The sequence below is a fragment of the Puma concolor genome, chromosome C1 (genome assembly GCF_028749965.1).
Source record: "Puma concolor isolate L17-30 chromosome C1, mPumCon1.1.hap2, whole genome shotgun sequence".
Lineage (NCBI taxonomy): Eukaryota > Metazoa > Chordata > Mammalia > Carnivora > Felidae > Puma > Puma concolor.
The window spans coordinates 213282514-213304155 of record NC_141674.1 but is presented as its reverse complement, the minus strand read 5'-3'; the positions used below and the strand labels follow the sequence as shown (position 1 = coordinate 213304155).

The following is a 21642-nucleotide window of genomic DNA, read 5'->3' as shown; positions in this document are numbered from 1 at the left end:
GGCCATCTTGGTGTTGGAATATTCTTGGGCGGGGGTGGGGGGAGGAGTGGGAGATAAGATGTACTGTGGGTTGCTCTTAGGGGAAAATGTTCAATATATCGTAAGAAAAAAAGGAAACTGTAAGATAGTAATTTGGTATGGTCACATTTGTGGAAAAAAAGGAAACAAAAGTCTCTTCAGGCTTCTAACCACATTGAGAATTTCTAGAATGAGATGCAAAAGTGAAACCACAAATGCAAACCAAACAACAACAGAAACCCTGCTGATAGTGATTGACTCTGGGATTTGACATTGAAATTCAGAGAATGGGGAGGGTCTTCTGTATTTCACCATATGCCCTTCTGTGTTAATTCAATTTCCTTTTTTACCCCAAGCATGTGGATCTTTAGTGATAGGAAAACTATTTAATAAAAAACCTCCATCCTTTCCCATTCTCTGATAATGTCTTCATCCTACCCGTATCTGATTCCAGAATTCTACTTTTTAAAATCCTAAATGCTTGTAGATTTGTTTTTAATCAACCACAGCTTCAATTGCCTTCAAATATACTTCTTAGGAAGTAATTACATTTTGATCGACTTGCCCAGACAGCTCACTAGACTCTTGACAAGAGGAATGGTCAGCATTTGAGAACAACAAGGTTATTCCTGGTGGGGGAATCCATGCTCCAGGTTCAGAGTCAAGAGCAGTGGTCAAGAAAGCGGATTCCCAAGTCAGATGGCTTGGATTTATTTATGTCTTGGCTCTGTTACTTGCTAGAGATATGCCTTTGGGCAGATTTTTTTAGCCTCCTTCAACTTCTGCATCTGTAAAATGGGGTTAATAATAATAATAATAATAATGGGGTTAATAATAATTATTAATACCAGCTGCACTGGGTTGTAGGAATGAAAAGTCGTACTATGTATAAAAACACTTAGAAGGGAGTCCGGAACTTAAGCGGAATCACATCAGATATCATTCTCTCATTTTACGTTTATAGGCACACCCACCTCACCTCAATGTTTCAGTTTTCTTTTAATTTAAGACAGTTGGTCAAGGTAAAATGGAACGCCTTTTCCCGTTCAAAATTTAACGATTTGCTACCTGTATTTCTGGCATACTCTTTTTTTTTTTTTTTTTTTTTTATTTTATTTTATTTTTGGGACAGAGAGAGACAGAGCATGAACGGGGGAGGGGCAGAGAGAGAGGGAGACACAGAATCTGAAGCAGGCTCCAGGCTCCGAGCCATCAGCCCAGAGCCCGACGCGGGGCTCGAACTCACGGACCGCGAGATCGTGACCTGGCTGAAGTCGGACGCTTAACCTACTGCGCCACCCAGGCGCCCCTGGCATACTCTTTATTAAGTCGTACATGCCTTAAGAATGTGTAGAGTTGATAGTGTTTGATAGTCCATTAATTCTGACTGGTTTTTTAATCAAGGGTCTTTGGCCAGCTTGATGACCGCAGTGTATTACATGATTTATGTTTTTGGTCTTTTTCCCATTGACAAAAATCACACACATTCTGTACCTAGTAGTGTGAAGTATCTGAAAATAGGAGGAAAGTATAATGTCTATCCTGGAAATGCACACGGACATATTACTTGTAGAATTTTGGGAGAGGGGTTGCCCACAAAATGGATGATGTCAGTTGACAGGGTGTTGACCAACGAGGATGTTTGGAGGAAAATTGTCAGCAGTTTGGTACTCTTGCAAGTGGGCCCCGGGGCGTAAGGGGTGGAAATCGTTCCTCCCTGGATCCACACTTTCTCTACCTTTCTGGATTCTAAGTTTTGCCTTTGGGTTTGGCTCAGATCCTCTGAGTTTAATTTTTCTACTTGAAAAAAGCCAGCTTTCGAGACCGCTGATGGTATGGACAGGGTGTCCCTTGAGAGACACGATGCTCAATGACCAGAGAGCCCGAGAGTTGAACCCGGGCTGCGATTGGGTCACGTGTTGGGGATGGGAGGAGGGCCCTCTTCTCTCAGACACCCTGGAAGTTGGGCATTCCCACTATGAAGAGTGGAGGCTTAGAGCAGTTAATTTACTCGCCCAGTTACAAAATTGGTAAGTCACAGAGGCTGGATTGGATGGAGCCCAGGTCTGACCTGCTTCTTAACTCATGTTTCTTTTTCTCTCTCCCTCTATTGCTGGTTAACTTTGTTTTATTTCATGAACCAGAGTATATGCTCATCCCTTCCCCTGCTGTCATTAATTTGCCTTGTTGGTTACAAAGGAGATTAGTTTTGAGAGTGAGTTTGGAAAAGGAGCTCAGGGTCATGGGTGAGGTAAGAGTGTGTACTCGAGGGCGGCTCAGCTGGGAAGAGGACTAGGGAATGACAGTAATCTGGGGCTCAGCCATCCTGCCTTCTGATTCTGTGTCTCCCACTTGCCTTGCTGTGCTTTGGAATAAATAGCTAAATCTCCGTTTTTTCATATGTAACCTGGGAATAATTTTACCTGTCTGGTAGGGTTGATGTGAAAAGTAGGTGGCAGAAGCCGATAAAATGCCGCTTGTAGTTTGTGCCTGAATACATGCACCCCCAACTGTGCTTTATAAACCTTCAGGGGCGCCTGGGTGGCTCAGTCGGTGACTTCGGCTCAGGTCATGATCTCATGGTTCCTGGGTTCGAGCCCTGCATTGGGCTCTGTGCTGACAGCTCTGTGTCTCCCTCTCTCTCTGCCCCTCCCCCGCTCACGTTCTGTCTCTCTCTCTCTCCCAAAAAAGAATAAACATTGAAAAAAAATTAAAAAATCGATAAACCTTCAGACAGCAGCAATGACCATGAGGTCCAACCCTTGAAAAAGAAACCTTCCAGTCTGTCTTTGTGGCCGATTCCTGTTAACATTTGTACAAGGATCTGTTTGCCTGGAAATAGACTTAAAATAGCACATCAGAAAGACACTTTTCCAAGCTTAGCCCCCTCTCCGGCTCTAGGTAGAACATCAAGAGCTCCTGAGAGCTGCTGAGGACTTGTCTCCAATTCTTAGTGACTTTCCAGAGGAGTTTCCTCTGCCATAACAGAACCTGGGCTTGTGTTTCTTTTGACAGAGGAGGGAAAAAGAAATCACATGACATGTGACAGGTATAGAACGTCTCCCTGTGCTGACTTTACTGCTTCATGTCTGCGTGAACTTCAAAAAGTTGTTCTTTGAAAGGGAATTCTAAATTTCTCTAGAAGAAACTTTTGGACACCTGATTCAAAGGCACTGAGGACAAATCTACTTGAACATGGCTTAGGAAGCACACTGTTTTAGGAAAAACAAACACACAAACAGGTAGAACTCTTAGCCAGGTATTTCTTCTTCATTTCTATTTGTTTTTCCACAGAAAATGCAAGTTCTAAGAAAAAGAGGCCATAATAAGGGTCTGACTTAAAACATTTTTTTTAATGTTTACTTATTTTTGAGAGAGAGAGAGAGAGAGAGACAGACAGACAGCAAGTGGGGGAGGGGCAGAGAGAGAGGGAGACACAGAATCCGAAGCAGCCTCCAGGCTCTTCATTGTCAGCACAAAGCCCAATGTGGGGCTCGAACCCACAAACGGTGAGATCATGACCTGAGCTGATGTCGGCCGCTCAAACGACTGAGTCACCCAGACACTCCAGGGGTCTGACTTTAAAACACAGATGTAGTGTGTGATTTGGGTTGTCTGGGGTTGTTACGCAGTAAGCCAGTCTGACGCTTTCTATATTTGACAAACTGTAAAATTAAAATTGATTTTTAAAGAGTGGCCTTGAGACCCACTAAGTTTCTTATTCGTTAGAGAAATCTTCAGTTGTTTGCAGGATTGTATGCAACCTCAAATTGATGGAGCTCTAATTTTCTTAAAATGCTGATTCATGGAAATTTGGTGATAGTGCCTAACATTTTACTGTGTGTTGCTGTTGGATGGCATGAATATTGTTGCATTACGGAGCTTCCTTTCTTGAAAAGTTACTTCTCCGACAACCTCACCCATCCAGAACACAACCAGGGTCTGTCCAGAAGCAGGTAAGAAAAGTTACCACGATGCCCGGGCATCATGTTCTGCGCACGGACAGACGCAAAGAGCTTGCAAATGCATATCGGAGATACGGTGTGGTACTATTTGGCTTAGGGAAAGCCACATTTCCTTAGGGAATCCTACATTTCTCAGTGGCCCATGAAAGCGTTTCTGCATTTAAGCCCAGTGATACAATTTATGTTCGTATCTATAGAAAACGTGCTCAATAAAACAGCTACATTTTGCTCACACAACTAAGAAAATCCCAAATACACAAATGTTTTTCCTTTGTCATAGTCAACTAAAGATTTAGCACTTGGAGGCATCAGCTTGGTATTTAGACCACTGTCCTCATAATAGTTTCTGCCTATAAATGTATCAAGCAAATAAATGAGTGAAGGACCTGGGAATATGGATGCTAGGTGACTCAGAACACCCTACTTCTCAACACTTGCACAAGTGAAGAGTTACTGTAATTTTCAATGTAACAAACAAATGCTCCTTTGCTCAACCCCCTGATTTAGGGAGAATATTTTCCCCCAAGCCAGCTTCTCACATTTTGTTGTATAAAGTCTTTTATATAATCATTTCTCTGCACCCCCCTCCCCCATCACTTCCCATTTTTTGAGGAAAGAATATGGTATCACCATAATAAATATTTCTTCATTGTAAGGCAGCTTTATTTGGAAAAGGATTTTGGAAAATACTCATTCATGAAATTTTTAGCGGAGGCTGTCTACGGCCACAAAAAAAGCATGATTAAATTTTAATTAAAATATACTTAATTAAATCCTATTGGCTGAAAGTGAATGGAAAAAATTATTAACCCTCTTTAAACTGTTTTTGCCAAGGTTTTAGGTGCCCTGCCTGGATGGGACTGTTGCACGCACAGGAGCCTGTCTGGATGGGCTGGATCTTATTTTCTGATCTGCCATGGTCACTGCTGGCTTCTAGTGCCATACTGGCACGTCGTGTTCAGCCGCTTCTCTGTTTTTCCTTTTTATTCTTTTTAATGTTTATTTATTTTTGAGAGAGAGAGAGAGAGAGAGAGAGATAGAGAGAGAGAGAGAGAGTCTGAGAGCTCAAGAACAGGGAAGGGGCAGAGAGAGGGAGACACAGAATCCGAAGCAGGCTTCAGTCTCCGAGCTCTCAGCACAGAGCCCGACGTGGGGCTCGAACTCACAAACTGTGAGATTACGACCTGAGCCGAAGTCGGACGCTTAACTGACTAAGCCACCAAGGCTCCCGTCAGCTCCTTTTCTTACTTTCCAACAAACTATCTGCAGGTAAAGAACTAAAATTGTCAGACGACAAGCTATGTTCTTTGAATTTTATCTTTACTTATGTAGCCAAAGGTGTTGGGAAAAGTGCCTTGAACTCTTCTGAGTTCTCCCACCCTTTGGGTTTTTGTGGCAAAATTCCCTTTTGTGGAAAGAATCGAATCTAGAATGCCAATCTTCTTATGTCTTTCCATATGTTAACTTTTTTTTTTTTAAGTTCATTGTTTTCCTTTGCTTATATGAAAATTTCTGAGAGCTCATCTTGGGTAGAAGGAAAAGGAATTAAGCAAACATTTAGGGAAAGGGCCTCTGTAAAAACTAATCACCTTATTCTTGGGAGATATTTTGTAGTTGTTTTTTTTTTTTTTAATTGATTATGTGAGAAGAACTTTTAAAATGTTTTTACATTTTCCTTTGTAGTGACATTTCCTTAATAGAAATGTTGTGATAATCCTGGTTCTGAATCTGATCTGAGGGCTCTGGACAATCTAATTTCTGCCTTTAAACAATTGATTAATAAAAAATAAACTTATCTGAATAGGAATGAATGGAGGACCCAGTATAATCAGAGTGGAAGATAAACGTGTCTGGGAGAGAAATATGAAAGCAATCCACTCACATTTGTAGTAAGGACATCTCAATGATGGTGAAGGGCTACTATTTTTCAGAGCCAAAGCTGAGAGATCCTGGAGACCATATTAAATGAATCAGCCTAGGGGTTGCCTGGGTGGCTCAGTTAAACATCTGACTCTGGATTTCAGCTCAGGTCATGATCTCCCAGTTCGGGAGTTCAATCCCTGCATCAGGCTCTGCGCCGATGGTGCAGAGCGTGCTTGGGATCCTTTCCCTCTCTGTCTCTCTCTGCCCCTCACCTGCTTGTGCACACACTTTCTCTCTCAAAATAAACAGAAAAAACACGAGTCTGGCTAGGTTGCAATAACTAATACCCTAAAATGTGAAAAGTGTGAAACACTATACGTGTGTTTTCCCAAGTCACCATCCAACGCTGTGTTTCTGAACAGCTGGTAGCTTTCTTCCATGTGGTGATTCGGGGACCCAGGCTTCTTGGTGGCTCTGGTTCCACTGCTCCTGTGGGCTTATTGCTGTTCGTATTAAGTGGAGAGATAGCATGAGTAAGAACAGCTGCTTCTTTAAAGTCTTTTCTCCCTGGAAGCACATTTTTGTTGTGTCCTTTTTGTTCACATTCTATTGGCTACAACTCAGTCCTCAGCTCATACATAATTCCAGGGGAGGGGGAGAAATGCGGCCCAGCTGAGTGCCTGGGAAGGAGGGGAAACAGATTCAGGGGGCCAGCCAACATTCCTGCCACAGAGACTCTCCAGGTCAAGTTTGCAAGTGGTTGGTCAGCAAGACACGTTGGCCTTGCTGCCATATTTCCTTTGGCCAGCACAGTGCTTGTAGAATTTTTGAAATCATAGCACCAGAAGATCAGGAGATTCCATGTAAATATCTGGCCTTCTGGCTTCCCTTGGAGAATTGGACTTTCTGGCAGTGTTTATTTTATGTTCTTGCTTGCCATTCTTGTGGAGAGTTGTGCTGAGGCTCTCCCTGGACAGAGGCCAGGGGATCTTTTGTTTGCCATGGTTCTGGCCACACTCGAGACGGCCAGGCCTCAGCTCCCACCTACAGTCTTCTACTAGGCCTGCTTCTCTAATTCCTGCATGGCTCTAGGATTGGTAACCAGTGCACTGATTCACTGATCGCTCTCTCTTCTCTCTTTCTCTCCCTTCCGTTATACCAGAGGAGACACGCATCTATAAGGGAGGTAGGTCTAAGAAGTCATATTCTGGTTGGTTAGGAAAGGCTTCAGTGAGCTTATAGAATTGCAAATGCCATTGGGAAGAGGGAAGGAAAAGAGAGAGAGAGAGAGAGAAGGGGAAGGAAGGAGGGGGAGAAACAAAGGAATGTGTGAAAGGAATGCATTCTTTGCTTGCGAAACCAACCTCTGGATCTCTGCGTAACACCTGGCTGCGTTCTGCAGAAGCATGTTCTAGAAACCCTTTTCTGTTCTAAGATTTGTCATTGGAAATGGGATCTTTATTCTCTGAAGCCAGAGTGTAGGGATATATGTTTCTTTTTGTGACAGTTGTTGCGAGGATTGATTATATAGACAGATGGGTAGCGGTAAGAGACAAGACAGTGGTGAGCGGAGAGACACGCTTTCCTTCTGAGCGATCACCCTCTTTGTGGGGATTTGCGAGGCCTGCACTGGAGGTGCACTGAGGGATTGGGTGGTGATGGGGTGCTTTTTCTTCTCCTCTGCAGAGAAGTGTTAGAGGAAGCCGGAGTCCGGGGGTCACCGGGCAGATCTTACGGGTAGGCTCACTGAAGCTGCCTCCATCACAGGCCCGCTGTGGTGGTGATTAAAAGAGAAAACATGAGGGCCTGAAGCCTACAGTTGCTGTAGATCCAGATGTGGCCAGAGTGATGAAGTGGACACATTAGGGGAAGCGGTGCCCACGGCTGAGGGAGCCACTGTGAGTTAATCCTCTGCGCCTGTATGTGAGGGCAGCAATGACCGGCTTGTATGCGGGGAGTTTGCTGCGTCCTAAGCCCTGTTGCAAAAGCCCCAGTGGCGGGTGGCAGGGCTTTGCTACCATACTCAAGATATCTGAGGCTCTAAAGGTGACGGCAGTGATTTCCGGTCCTCACTGTAGATCAGGGCCACTAGGGAAGTATTTAATTAATACAGATTCTAAGATTCCATCTCAGATCTGTTGTATGGAACTTTCTGCCAAGGCAAGTCCAGCGCCCCGTTTTGGCCCTATGATCTTGTTAGATAGAAGAGTAGAGTAAGACTCAAATCCAAGCCATTGGTAGGGGAACCCCCCCCCCCCATACCGATCCTGTGCAATGTCTAGACTTCTGCACTGTAAATCCTATTCGGCATTAAGAGTCATGTAAAACTACGGCTTTAAATTTCATATCTGTTGATTTAAATTATCATATTAGTAATAGGGAAAGCGAAATGAAACAGTTTCCATTTCATGCCTAATGAGATGCAAGTTTTGATCTACCAAGCCATCATCAAAATGTGGTCATCACCCACCTCGCTTCTCAAAGGAGGTGCCAAGGAGTATCAGAGTCACCGGGAGCTTCTTAGAAATGCAGACTATTAGGTTCCACCACCTCCCTGTTGTCCCATCCCCAGGTGGTAACTATACACACCAAGTTTGAGAAGCACTGCATTACCCGTATGTTGGAAGCCAGGCACCTTCTGGAGAAATAAACAGGCTCTTGGTCTTGTCCTGGCCGATGCTAACGTGTAAAGTGATGGCTGGCAGAGCACGGGCTTGGGGTTTCGCCCAGCGGAGTGTCCGTAGGTGGAACTAGGGCTACCTAGAAAATACAGTGTTTGATTTGGTCGCTTTGGTAGAATTAGCATGTATGTTTGCTTACCTTCTGATGTCAGGGTGAAAGGGCTAGAACTGGATCCATTTACCTTGGATCATAAAAACATACAGCAGAGCACTTCTCACGTTTGAGCGTGTGTCCAGGGTTTTCTGGTCACGAAGATGTTTATTGTTGAAGTTCTGCTGAGAGGATTTATAAACTGAATTTAAGAGTCAGGTCATGGAATCAACTAAACTTGAATACGTTTCTTGTGCCCTGAAAATAGTTTCTCTGTTACTCATACCCCTTTCCCGATAACTCTTAGGCAGAATGCAATGAACATAGAAAAAAAACCACGTTAATCGGTAGTCATCGTGGTTGTTAGGATTTGGGGTGTTTTTTTGTAATTAGACAAGCAATAACTTACTAGCAATAATTGTTTCCTTAAGCAGTAATTTTTAATTTGCTTTTATGAGGCAGAGCCCTGGAGTGTGGCTTGCCGATGAATCGGAGTAACAGAAACCACCTTGGCAAATGGTTTTGTGTATACTGGTATTTTTTTTTTTTTTTTTTTTTTTTGGTCTGAGCAAGAAAAATCTAAATTTTGCCCAAAGCACACAGGATCTATTTCGGCATCAGCCTGATAATGAGACAGTAATTGGTGTGTAAGCCGTTCATTCTCCCAAGTTTTCTCACGGGGCATAATTTGTCTCTTATTTGTCGGGGATGGGTTCTGAGAAACAACACTCCCATTCACGATGGGCAGAGCAAATGTACTAAAACATTATCATAGCTGGGATTAATGGTCCACTATGGATTTATGTCAAGAATGTTAATGATTTGTTTATGAATAAGTGGGCTTGTCGCATGGTGAAACAGTAGCCTGCAGAATTGCTGAATGGACAGTTTGCTTGCAGAGGATTCTTGGAGGAAATAAACACTCTTGCCAGGCCTTTTGCACCTCTTAAATCGCTACTGTGAATTGACTTCGGAATTTGAAATGGTGGCGTTCACCTCACAAAATCCACTGCTCCCCGTCGCAGATCTTGTAGCTCTCAATTTTCTCGGTATAATTTAGAGAAAAGTATCTTTTAGGATTGACTCTGATTCGGTTTTGTGAAGACTGTGCGAAAATAATGATTTAGTTAGATCTCTCATTGAGAGATCCCGCCCCCGCCAGATTATGGTAACACATAATCAAACCTTCTTGAAGTGCATGTTAATCTATGGAGGACATGGATGTATGGGAGATTTTAACTGATAGAGAAAAGTTAGTTATTGCTGTGTAGGATCCAGGAAGTGAAAAATAAATCAAGATTATATAATGATTCATATACACACCCATAGATAGCTGAAAATATATGTATGTATGTATATGTTTGCATATATAATGTGTGTGTGTGTGTGTGTAGCTTTCCATGTAAATGTTTATGATGCAATTTAATGATGTGTATTCTAGCTACTGTTTAAACATTCCCTCTTTTATGGGTGATGGTTTCAGCCTTCTCTTAAGAAGAAGTTTAAAGTTAAATGTTATTCTATTCATGTAAAAAAAGATTCATTTCTTTCTTTCTTTCTTTCTTTTTTTCTTTCTTTCTTTTTCTTTTTGCTTTGGGGTAGTCAAATTTTTCTTGACTTGCATTCAAAGAGTCTTAAACCTTAAATAGCAAAGTAACTCTGTATAGAGTTTTAATTATTTAAAAATTTTTTAAAATGTTTATTTATTTTGAGAGAGGCAGAGTGTGAGCAGGGGAGGGACAGAGAGAGAGCGAGACACAGAATCCGAAGGAGGCTCCAGGCTCTGAGCCGTCGGCACAGAGCCCGACCTGGGGCTTGAACCCACGAGAGAGATCGTGACCTGAGCCAAAGTCAGATGTTCAACCGCCTGAGCCACCCAGGCACCCCTGTAAAGTTTTAATTATAATCTGACTCGTTTCATACCACAAATATGACCTAAAGGCTGTTGATATCTAGACTCCTATATAATCAGAAAAAAGGTGTATAATAGTTTCTTAATAAAAGTGACGTCTGTATTCATCAGAGAGCATTCGTAAGGATTAATTCCCTTGGTTCTTACAGTAGTCCTGGCAGTTTTGTGGCTATAAAACCATGGAGTCGAGCCTCAAATCAGAACCGTTTGTGTCCAGGTAATATGTTCTTTCCACTGTGCAGTGTTACAGGATCAAAGCCCATGTGACCTCGCCTCTCATGTCCCTCTCCCCTTTCTCTGTTCCTGTCATGACGTTCTAGGTTGGTGGTCAAACTTGCCGACTGCTCTTGAAAAAACAAAAGATGGGCACAGATGGCCTTCCAGGAATCAGAGAACTCTTTGACACGATGTAAAAATCTTGTGTAGATCTCCTGCTCCTTGAGTTTTGTCTCCTTCTTCAAGGGGTTCATGATCTTCCAGAGGATCATTTGTCCGTATATCAAACGATTAACTCAGGGCAGGTCTAATCATACTGGCGTGGATGGATGTGTTATGTTTTTTATCACATCAGGTTGTGTAGTAAAGATGATTCTGAAGTGAGGGAACTGATCTTCATTGTTCTTCCAAGGTGCTCTCTTTCTCTTGAGTCATACCCTATGGAACCTGAACTCCATGCTGAAGTGGAAGCTTTGGCAATAAGCAACATCGATAGACTTGACTTCTGACCATTCTAAATTTCACCCTCTTAGAAGGGACTGAGTACAGGAAAGTTTGGCTCTTCCCTTCTAGTACTGTAATGGACCTCAATAAGGTCTGTTGTCATTGAGCAGATGGTTGGATTTCAAATAGAACTGTTAGCAGACACAGATTGAAACTGAATCCAAAGTGTACGGATTGAGCATCAACCATGAACCAGGCACTATTCTCCATGCTCAGGGATGAGATGAACGAGGCCTGGCCAGGATGCTCAAGGAGTGCTATGTCCACCCATGTGTATATTGTGATCATGATTCACTTGTGTGCACAGCTCCTTCATATTCTCTTGCTTGCATTTATGTCCATTGGATGGTAGCACACTAAGCATTTCAAGGTAAGAATGCTGTACCATAAATGCTAAAGTATAGTAGTATACTATGTATAAAGTACAGTGGGATATTTTATATACGCTATATATTATAGTAGCATATGATCTATGGTATAGAATGTATACATAGTTATATTATTTGTTTTTCTTTTATTCATATATCTTGGCTTTAGGATTTCCTTCTCCCATCTCCTCCATAGACGTGATTGTAATAAGATTGATTCTGCACGGAGCTAAAAACTCATCTCATTACCCTATAGCCCTACCTTTCACATCAGGAGTTTTTCACCTGGCTCTATCGACCTCAAAGACTGTCACCTTCCAGGACACTGGGTTTCAAATCCTAGTGTTCATTAGAATCACCAGGGGCTTTTATTAAAAAGGAAGATATCTTGGAGTGACTGGGTGGCTCCGGTGGTTAAGCATCCGGCTCAGGTCATGATCTCACGGTTTATGAGTTCAAACCCCGTGTCAGGCTCTGCGTTGACAGTGTGGAGACTACTTGGGATTCTCTCTCTCCCTCTCTCTTTCTGCCCTTCCTGTATGCATGTGTGCTCTCACTCCCTCTAAATAAATACATAAACTTAAAACAATGGAGATAGCTTGCCCCTACTCAGCAATCTCCTGTTGTAACCAGCCCCCCTCCATGATTCTGATGCAGAATGGGTTCTGTACCTGGACTTTATAGAGGAATGACCACAAACCTCTGGAATTTTTTCTAAATTTGTATTCTGCTTATTTTTCTAGGGACAGGATCCACAGTTTTGTTTAAGCTCTTAAAAGGGTCTGAAATCCAAAAAGAGTTTATGAGCCACTGTTCTTGTGCCTGGAGTGGCGGACATTAATTGTAACCATACATCTATCACTTTTTGAGCTCAGGAGGTAAATGGATTGAATTCACAGGCAGTGTGATGAAGTCCTATTGTAACTGGAATAAACCGTTTTTACTGTCGGACTAAAAATGTACTACTTTTGGAATACGGTTCTATGTTCGATGTCATTTTTCAATAGCACTTAAAGGTAATAATAGTTGAGGACCAGGTGACATTTACAGAAGGTTTAAATTTATGTTATAAACGCAGAAGTACGTCACTTATGCCTTACCTGAGCCAGATGTGGGGGGATTGCAGACATTTTATGTTCTTATTGTAGAACAGGCAACCTGAAACCCTTTCGGACAATGAGCTATCCCAACCCAGTATCCCTGGGAGTTTTGCATTTCTGCCAGACTCCTCACCTGCCATTCATTTTCATAGAAGTAGAGTGGTAAGGAGGCTTTAATAACTCAAAGCAGGCACAGTGCTAGTATGGATGAAATAATCACGTCCTCAAAGTAATTGACTCAGATTCCGAGAACAATGCCGCTTTGAGGTTCAAAGAGAGAAGTGAATAAAGCCGAATCGATGCCTGCCCTGGATTCATAGCCTTGTCGATTCTTGAAAACATCCTGGTAATGAGGACTTTTTGCAGAGTAGTGGTAAGAACCTCAAAATCTTCAGATATGTTTTCTGTGCTCCTAGACAGTCAAATTAATAGGTAGTTTTTCTTTGGGGATTAGGTGTGCTTTTCTCTTTAAGAAATATTTGACAGTTGTTCCCCGGAATTGTCAGGGTCCTCTCTGTGAGTGAAGAGACAAATAATTTAAGTGCCAGCCTCACTTCCGTGTCTCTTCACATAATGGCAGGTGGCAGGGAGGAAGCACAGGCCTAAAAATACCGTGGGAGCTGCAGTAATGTGGCTTCGGCTGGTTAAGACAGGAAAGATTTTTCATCTCCCGCGTCGGAAAAAAAAATGCCATTGAAGCAAAAATGAATGTGATGTGTCATTAAGAAGATGCAGGTCAGGGGGCGCCTGGGTGGCTCAGTGGGCTGAGCATCCGACTTCGGCTCAGGTTACGATCTCGCGGTCTGTGAGTTCGAGCCCCGCATCGGGCTCTGGGCTGATGGCTCAGAGCCTGGAGCCTGCTTCCGATTCTGCGTCTCCCTCTCTCTCTGCCTCTCCGCTGAAAATAAATGTTAAAAAAAAAAAATTAAAAAAAAAAAAAAGAAGATGCAGGTCAGAACTGCAAGGAGATACCTGGCACTGTGCACCCAGTGTGATGGCTCCTATCAAAAAGAAAACCCAGAAAATAACAAGTGTTGGCGAAGATGTGGAGAAGACGGAACGCTCGCCTGTCCTGGTGGGAACGTGAAATGATACGGTCTCTGCGGAGAACGGTACGGCAGCTCCTCAGAAAGTGAAAAATAGGACCGCCGTATTATCCAGCAATTCCATTTCTGGGTATATACCCAAAATAATCGAAAACGGGCTCGGAGCGATACTCGTGTGCCCGTTTTTGCCATAGCATCATTCACAGTGGCTGAAACGTGGAAGCTACTCCGGTCCACTGTTGGATGGGTGGCTAAACAAAATATGGCAGATACGTATGGAACGTAAGTTGGCCTTTGGAAGGGAGGAAGTTCCAACACATGTGGCAGTCGGCATTGACCTTGAGGACACGCATTGTGCTAAGTGAAGTCAGTCAGTCACAAAAAAGACAAATGCCGTATGATCCCACTCGTCTAAGGGAGCAGAAAAGCCAAAATCAGAGGCAGAAAGTAGAATGGTGGTTGCCAGAGCCCGGAGGGAGGGAAAAATGGGACGCTATTGTTTAATGGGGACGGTTTCATTTTTGCAGGATACAAAGAGTTCTGGTGTGGGAGGGCAAAGGTACCTCATGCCGCTGACCTGTATCGTTAAAAATGGTTGAGATGTTGGAGCGCTTGGGTGGCTCAGTCAGTTAAGCATCCAACTCCTGACTTTTTCTCAGGTCATGATCTCGCGGTTCGTGAGTTCAAGCCCCGCGTGGGGCTCCAGGCTGACAGTGCGGAGCCTGCTTGGGATTCTGTCTCCCTGTCCCTCCCCCACTTGCTCTCTGTCTCTCTCTCAAAACATAAAGAAATAAAAATAAACTTCAAAAAAAAAAAAAGACTTAAAAATGGTTAAGATGGTAAACTTTGTGTTGTGTGTATTTTATCACAATAAAAAAAGAAAGAAAAAGAAAATGATTTAAAGGTGTTTTCACACAGTTTTAGAAAAATGTCTTTCTTAACTTCCTTGTCTCTTGGGGGCCAGAGATCTTTTGGAAATGATAACGCAGAGTGCAGAGACTTAGGTCAGGCCGCGGTCTGCCAACGAGGACGCCTCAGGGAGCGCTCGACATAGGGAAATGGTTACTGCCTTTAGTTACCAAATATTTGTTCAGTGTCCCTCTGTGCAGGGTGTTGGCTAACGTGTGGAGTAGAACTCAAAACCAGATCTGTGCGTTCTTCTTGGTGAACCGGATAGTTCTACCCGTTCAAGATGCGTCTTTGTCCAAATAATTGAAATAGTCTGAGTCTTTTGCTTTGTTTTGTTTTGGAAACAGTGGCACTTTCATAGTAAGAGATTTCATGACGTCGAAAGGTAGGAAAAAAAAAGCCAAACTCATTAAGACTCCGCTTCATGCTCTGGTGTGTATTCTGTATTCCATTTTTTTCTCTGCGTGCATACATATGCACACACATACAGGAAACTGGCGATACACCGTTTTGTGACCTGCTCATTTGGGTTGAGATACGTCATTTGACATAATTCCATGACAATATGAATGGTTCTCTGGGTTTCTAATGGCTGGGAAGAAGCTTAAGTGGTTGTTAGATGATTTGTTGAACGTCATGTCATTCTGATGGTAGAGGTAAAATTTAGTTATGAAACAAAAAAGCAACGTGGTAGAAATACAAGAATATGGAGACAGACACATAGCAGAGTGGACGCTGGAGCTCAGGCTGCTGTCAGAGGCCACGGCAGTGGCAGCTGATAAACATGGGAGGTTTGGGGGCGAGAGACCTAGGGGGCAAGAGGCCTTGTGTCCTTCTTGGATGCTGAGCCTTGTCAGAGGGTCTGTTTCTGAGTTATTTATATTCGCCCAGCAAGCATGCCGTGAGTGCCTACCATGTGCCTAGCACTGTGCTTAGTTACTGGTAAGACTGGGTTAAAAAGCCCTTTTAATTTCCCCAGAGGAGCTGCTGGTATAGTGGGGGAGGCAGACACAGTCATTTGCAGAAATGCTCCAATGTTCCAATGCATAGAGATTTGGGTCAGGTTCTCAGCAGTGAACTCAGAAGGCCTTGGAAGGAGAGCGTTCCTTTACAGTGTCTCTGTGGTATGGGGTCCATAGTGCTGCTAATTCAGGCATCACTTATTCTCTCAGTGTCTTTTTGGTAAAAAGGAAACAAAAATAAAACCTTGGGATACCCTTCTCCAAAACAGCTCTTGGTACAGATTCATATTTGATTATTTGAGTCTGTAAATAAGGGAGGTGCAGGCAGGTGCACTTACCTAGGAAGGAATTATAATCACTTCACAGATGGCCATGGCCTCCCTGCCTGCTGGTCCCAGGATGAGTTGGGGGAGTGAAGCAACAGAGTGGCCACTTAGCTAAATAGCTTCGCAAATGAACCGAATTCCCTTCTCCAACTTCTCCCTAGTGGCAGAGGCCACACTGTGCCTCCTGCCAGAATGAGGAGAAGCAAAACTGAGTTTCAAGTTGATCTCCTACAAGTGTCAATAACAGTACAGTTACCTTAAAATTACGTGTGTGTGTGTGTGTGTGTGTGTGTGTGTGTGTGTGTGTAGGGGGGTCATAATCTCACGGTTGGTGGGTTTGAGCCCTGCATCGGGTTCTGCACTGACAGTGTAGTGTCTGCTTGGGATTCTCTCTCTCCCTCTCTCTTTGCCCCTCCTCTGCTCTCTCTCTCTTTCTCTCTCAATAAACATTTAAAAAGATTATGTGTATTTTGTGTATGTGGCATATTGGGAACATTTTATTTGATCTTGACATTAAGTTTCTTTTTTTTTTAATTTTTTTAACGTTTATTTATTTTTGAGACAGAGAGAGACAGAGCATGAACGGGGGAGGGGCAGAGAGAGAGGGAGACACAGAATCTGAAACAGGCTCCAGGCTCTGAGCAGTCAGCACAGAGCCCGACGCGGGGCTCGAACCCACAGGCCGTGAGATCATGACCTGAGCCGAAGTCGGACACCCAACCGACTGAGCCACCCAGGCGCCCCTTAAGTTTCTTTTTAAAAAAAAATGTTTATTTATTGGGCACCTGGGTGGCTCAGTGGGTTAAGCATCTGACTTCAGCTCAGGTCGTGATTTCACTGTTTGTGAGTTTTCGCCCTGGGTCGGGCTCTGTGCTGACAGCTCAGAGCCTGGAGCGTGCTTCCACTCATCTGTGTCTCCCTCTCTCTCTGCCCCTCCCCTGCTCATGCTCTGTCTATCTGTCTGTCTCAAAAAAATAAACATTAAAAAATTTTTTTTTAAATGCTTCTTTATTTTGAGACGTGGGGAGAGGCAGAGAGAGAGAGAGAGAGAGAGAGAGAGAGAGAGAAAGAGAGAGGGAGAGAAAGAGAGAGGGAGAGAAAAAGAGAGAGAATCCCAAGCAGTCTCCGTGCTGTCAGTGCAGAGTGTAGTTCTGGTCTTGAACTCGCAACCTGAGAGATCATGACCTGAACGGAAATCCAGAGTTGGACGCTCAACCAGCTGAGCCACCTGGACACCCAAGTTCCTTTGATATATAATATGTGTTTGATTACATAGGCGAGTTCTGACTTGTAGAATACTGAAATATTATTGTAATACTATTAGAATTGATTGGCTTTGATGGAGAAATATTTTTATATTTATTTTTAATTAGAAATTTCACGTTTATTTTAAAGAGATATATTCTTTGGAACATTAAGCAGCTTTTTAAAAATTCAGTTATAGGGGCGCCTGGGTGGCGCAGTCGGTTAAGCGTCCGACTTCAACCAGGTCACGATCTCGCGGTCCGTGAGTTCGAGCCCCGCGTCAGGCTCTGGGCTGATGGCTCAGAGCCTGGAGCCTGTTTCCGATTCTGTGTCTCCCTCTCTCTCTGCCCCTCCCCCGTTCATGCTCTGTCGCTCTCTGTCCCAAAAATAAATAAACTTTGAAAAAAAAAATTCAGTTATAGAATTCATTTGCAGATTTCATAAGTCCCAAACCTGCCTGCTTAAGGAAGCATACTCTAATCAGTCTTAGTTTTTACTTTCTTTTCTGTGTCCTTCTTATCTGAAAAATCTAATGTTATTTTATTGTAGCCAACCACAAAAATGTATATTTATTAGAAACCTACTATGAGCCAGGTACTGTTCTAGATACCCGAACAACAGCACCAACACAATCCTGATGGAGAACAAGAGAGTTCTTGCTCTTCAGCGTTGATGTTTCCCATGTTGGAAGACATATAATAAATAAATGTACCATCAACAATTGAGAATGTTATAAGACATGAGATAATAATATAATGTAAGCTAACATCAGGTAGTGCTAGCACTGTGTAGAAGGTACAGTGAGGTAATGTGGTACTTACTTAGCTCAGGAGGAGAAGTAAGGCCTCTCTGAGAAGGTGCTCCTTGAACTTGAATAATAAAAAAGGCAGTTGTCTCATGAATATTTAGGGGAGGTACATTGTAGGCAGAAGGGACGGCACCTACCGGGGCTTTAGTTTGGGAACAAGCTTGGTCACAGTGTCTAGAACATTGACAGGGAACAGGGTCGAAGAGGAAGAAGAGGTTGGAAAAGTAGTCAGGGGTTAGACCTTGTCAGCAACGGTAGGGAGTTTGGGATTTTATGCCATGAGTGATGGGGAGCTGATGGAGGGTTTTAGTGGAGGGTTGGCCTATGATCTGTTATTTCAGAAAAAGGATTATCTGACTGGTATTTTAGAGGACGGGTTGTAGCAAACACAAGTAGAGGCAGGAAGGCCAATTATGAGGCTGTTGCACCAACTCTAGAAGAGAGATGTTGTTATATAATAGGGGAGGTGGTGAGCAGTGGGTGGATTTGGGACCTATTTTGAATAGAGATTCAATAGACTTATCAATAGATCGGGAGTGGACTCTCATAGAGAAATCAAGAGTGTTTCCTAGGATTTTAGTTTAAACAAATACATGGATGGCAGTAGCATTTGTTGAGATTGGAAGGACTCAAGAGAGAAGATGGCATATTTTTAGACAAAGATCTGTGTGTTCTGTTTGGCCATATTAATTTTGACATACTGGTTCAGATTCAAATTAAAGATAATGAGAAGCCAAGTGTGTGTGTGTGTGTGTGTGTGTGTGTGTGTGTGTGTGTGCGCGCGCGCGTGCGTGTACTAATTCAGATCACAGGTGAGAAGTCTTGTCTAGGCATATGTGTTTGAGAGTTACTGAAAAATAGCTGGGATTTAAAACCACGGAGCAGAATGACCTTACCCTGGAGAGAATGTGGGCAGAGAGGTGGTCTGTGAACAGAGCTCCTTTGCTGGCTACTCCTGCACTAGACCTTGAAATGATTTATTACCACATCAACTGCTGCTGAGGACAGCTGTTGAGAACATATTATTGTTTTACACTTTGTGAATGTTTGAAAACTATTTATGCTGCATACAAAAGTCCCTAATAAATAATGAAAGCTTCATGTAAAAATCCCATGTGTTTTATTTTGTATCTTCCTAGTACAACGGGAAGGATAATAAATTTGTGGATGATTTTTTTTGCATTTTTTCCCAAGAAATACTTGTTTGAAAAGTTAACAACACTTTCTTAACAGGCGAGTTTTTATTCCTTCCTGTTACTTTAAACCTGAAAGCTATCAGGATTTTTGTTTGTAACTCATTGGATTTGCATCACGAATTCAGAAAATTTTCATTTCAGTTGTTGTGGTATCACTCCTTTATAACCTTGGATTTGGAACCAGAATACTGGATTTCGAATGGATTGAGTTTTTCAGGGTTGTCTTTTGGTTTTAGTAAAAGAATGAAATGCATATGAAATGCTTGTAACACACGAAAGGAAAAACAATGATTCAATACATAGCAACCTTCCATGATCTGAAGAATTGCAAAGAAAACGTACAGTTTAGGTAAGGCATTGGTGCCCTCATCCCCCTAGTCTGTGAATCTCAGAAATAAAAGCAAGGTGAATTGTGTTAGTTGTCCTCAGTTATGGTAAGAAATTTTAATCTCGCTATGGTACTGGGTTGTAATTGTTTATCATCTAACGCAATATGTTTAACACTGTGCATTGTGTCTATAATTTTACTTACTTTGTGTTTGACACCTATGGTGGTAATTTTTGTTTTATTGGTGCCATTAAAGAAATATATGATTTATAGTATACAATTACAGAAGGTCGTTAGAGCATAACCCCTAATTACTGTTCTTAAGTGGTTCCACATTCTTGCAATGTATCTCTTATTTTTGAGTTTGTTGGAGCCAAATTAGTCTAGTAATGCCTAATGACTTTTCACTGGATAGTGGGTGTAATTTCCAGAGTGCTTTATAACAAACACACACAAAAATAGTATCCCAAAAGCCTTTTCTTTTCTTTAGTAATTTTGTTATATATTTTTTATTTTTGCAGCTTTCCATGTACCAATGAGGGTTACCAATTTTCATTTATATCAGTTAAATCAACATTATGATTTATATAATTCACATTCTATGCATGCCTTTCTTCAATTTCTAAAAGTGGTTTGTTAGTGTCTCATAGTATTTTCTGTCATTTTTCTTTTGAAATTTGAATATTTTGTGTTACATATTTTGATTTGTGTCTTATTTGGCACATAAAGACACATGATCATTGCAGTTTAAGTGAACAGTGTACTCTTTGTCAATATGCTATAATAAATGTCTGTATCCAAAGGTTGATATTGTCTTACTTTTTTGTCTATTTGCCATCCTTTTGTTTTTAACTCACTTGTATAATAGTATATCAATGTTACTTACTATAAAGTTCTAATAGTAAAAATTTAGTGAGAGATCTATATCAGCTCTCAGCAAAGCACATAATGTACATTTTTTATAATCCTTACAAAAACATTGGAAGGTAGATATCTCACTGTATCCTTAAAGGAAGTGAAATGCAAAACATACACTTAATTTGAATAGGATTGAATAATTAATAATGGGTGATGCTGGGGTTTTAACCCAGGTCTATCTGACCTTGAAGTCTGTTCTGCATTGTCTCTGAAGACAGTTTTTTTGGTTTTGTTTTTTAAGTTTATATATTTTGAGAAAGAGAGTATGTGCAAAAGAGCAGAGGGAGAGAAAGAATCCTCAGCAGGCTCCGCACTGTCATCACAGGGCCCAACTCAAGGCTGGAACTCATGAACCATGAGATAATGACTTGAGCTGAAGTCAAGAGTTGGATGCTTGACCAACTGAGCCACTCAGGTGCCCTTCTGAAGGCAGTTCTATAAGCAGTTTGATATTGAGTTGTATGTAACCCAGTCTGAGAAACTTTAACAAGATAATTTGACCCATTTATATTTACTGTTACACCTGCTGTGAGTAACCATTTTCATCATCTTCTTTTGAGCTTTGTTTTTTACATGCTTCCTTATACTGCACATTTTAATTATGTTTAATCTTGTTTTCTCCAATGATTTAGAAAGTATAGATAATTTTTTATCTTTGAAAGTATAGATTCTTAATTATCTTTGAAGATTGTTTTTGAAAACCTTAACCTATATTTATTTTCTTAGTAAAGTTAACCATGAAATTGTTACTTTGATTTTTACTCCCTTTAAGTATAAAATGGAATTCAGCAAACTTGCCTTTTCTTCTTTGCTTTTCAGTCTTTGAAAATACAAACTATGGGTTTTATACCCTGGTTATTATTGTTTTTTGCATTATACATCTTTACTTTCAAGAAATAGTTTTGAGTTTTATCTTCAGTAGATTTATCATATTTATATATTAATAATTCTTTAGATTCACCTTGATGTTTAAATGTTTTAGTGATCAGTCCTCCTATATTACACCTTTCCTATTATTGGATTCTTAATTTTGATACTTCTCTTCCTTTGCATTTTTCAGTACATTTATAAGGAAAGAAGGAAATATGGGTGAAATATATTCTAAATACTTGCATTCCATATAAATGGCTTCTTGGATGGATTATTTATTGTATTTTTTTAAATCAAAACTTGGTATACTCTGGCT

General features: G+C 41.7%; 1 protein-coding gene across 2 annotated transcripts in view; it reads left to right on the top strand.

Annotated features, from left to right (window-relative positions):
* Positions 1–21642, top strand: part of PID1 (phosphotyrosine interaction domain containing 1) — a 231951-nt gene that overhangs the window by 53415 nt on the left and 156894 nt on the right. The gene's annotated exons all lie outside the window — the stretch shown is intronic.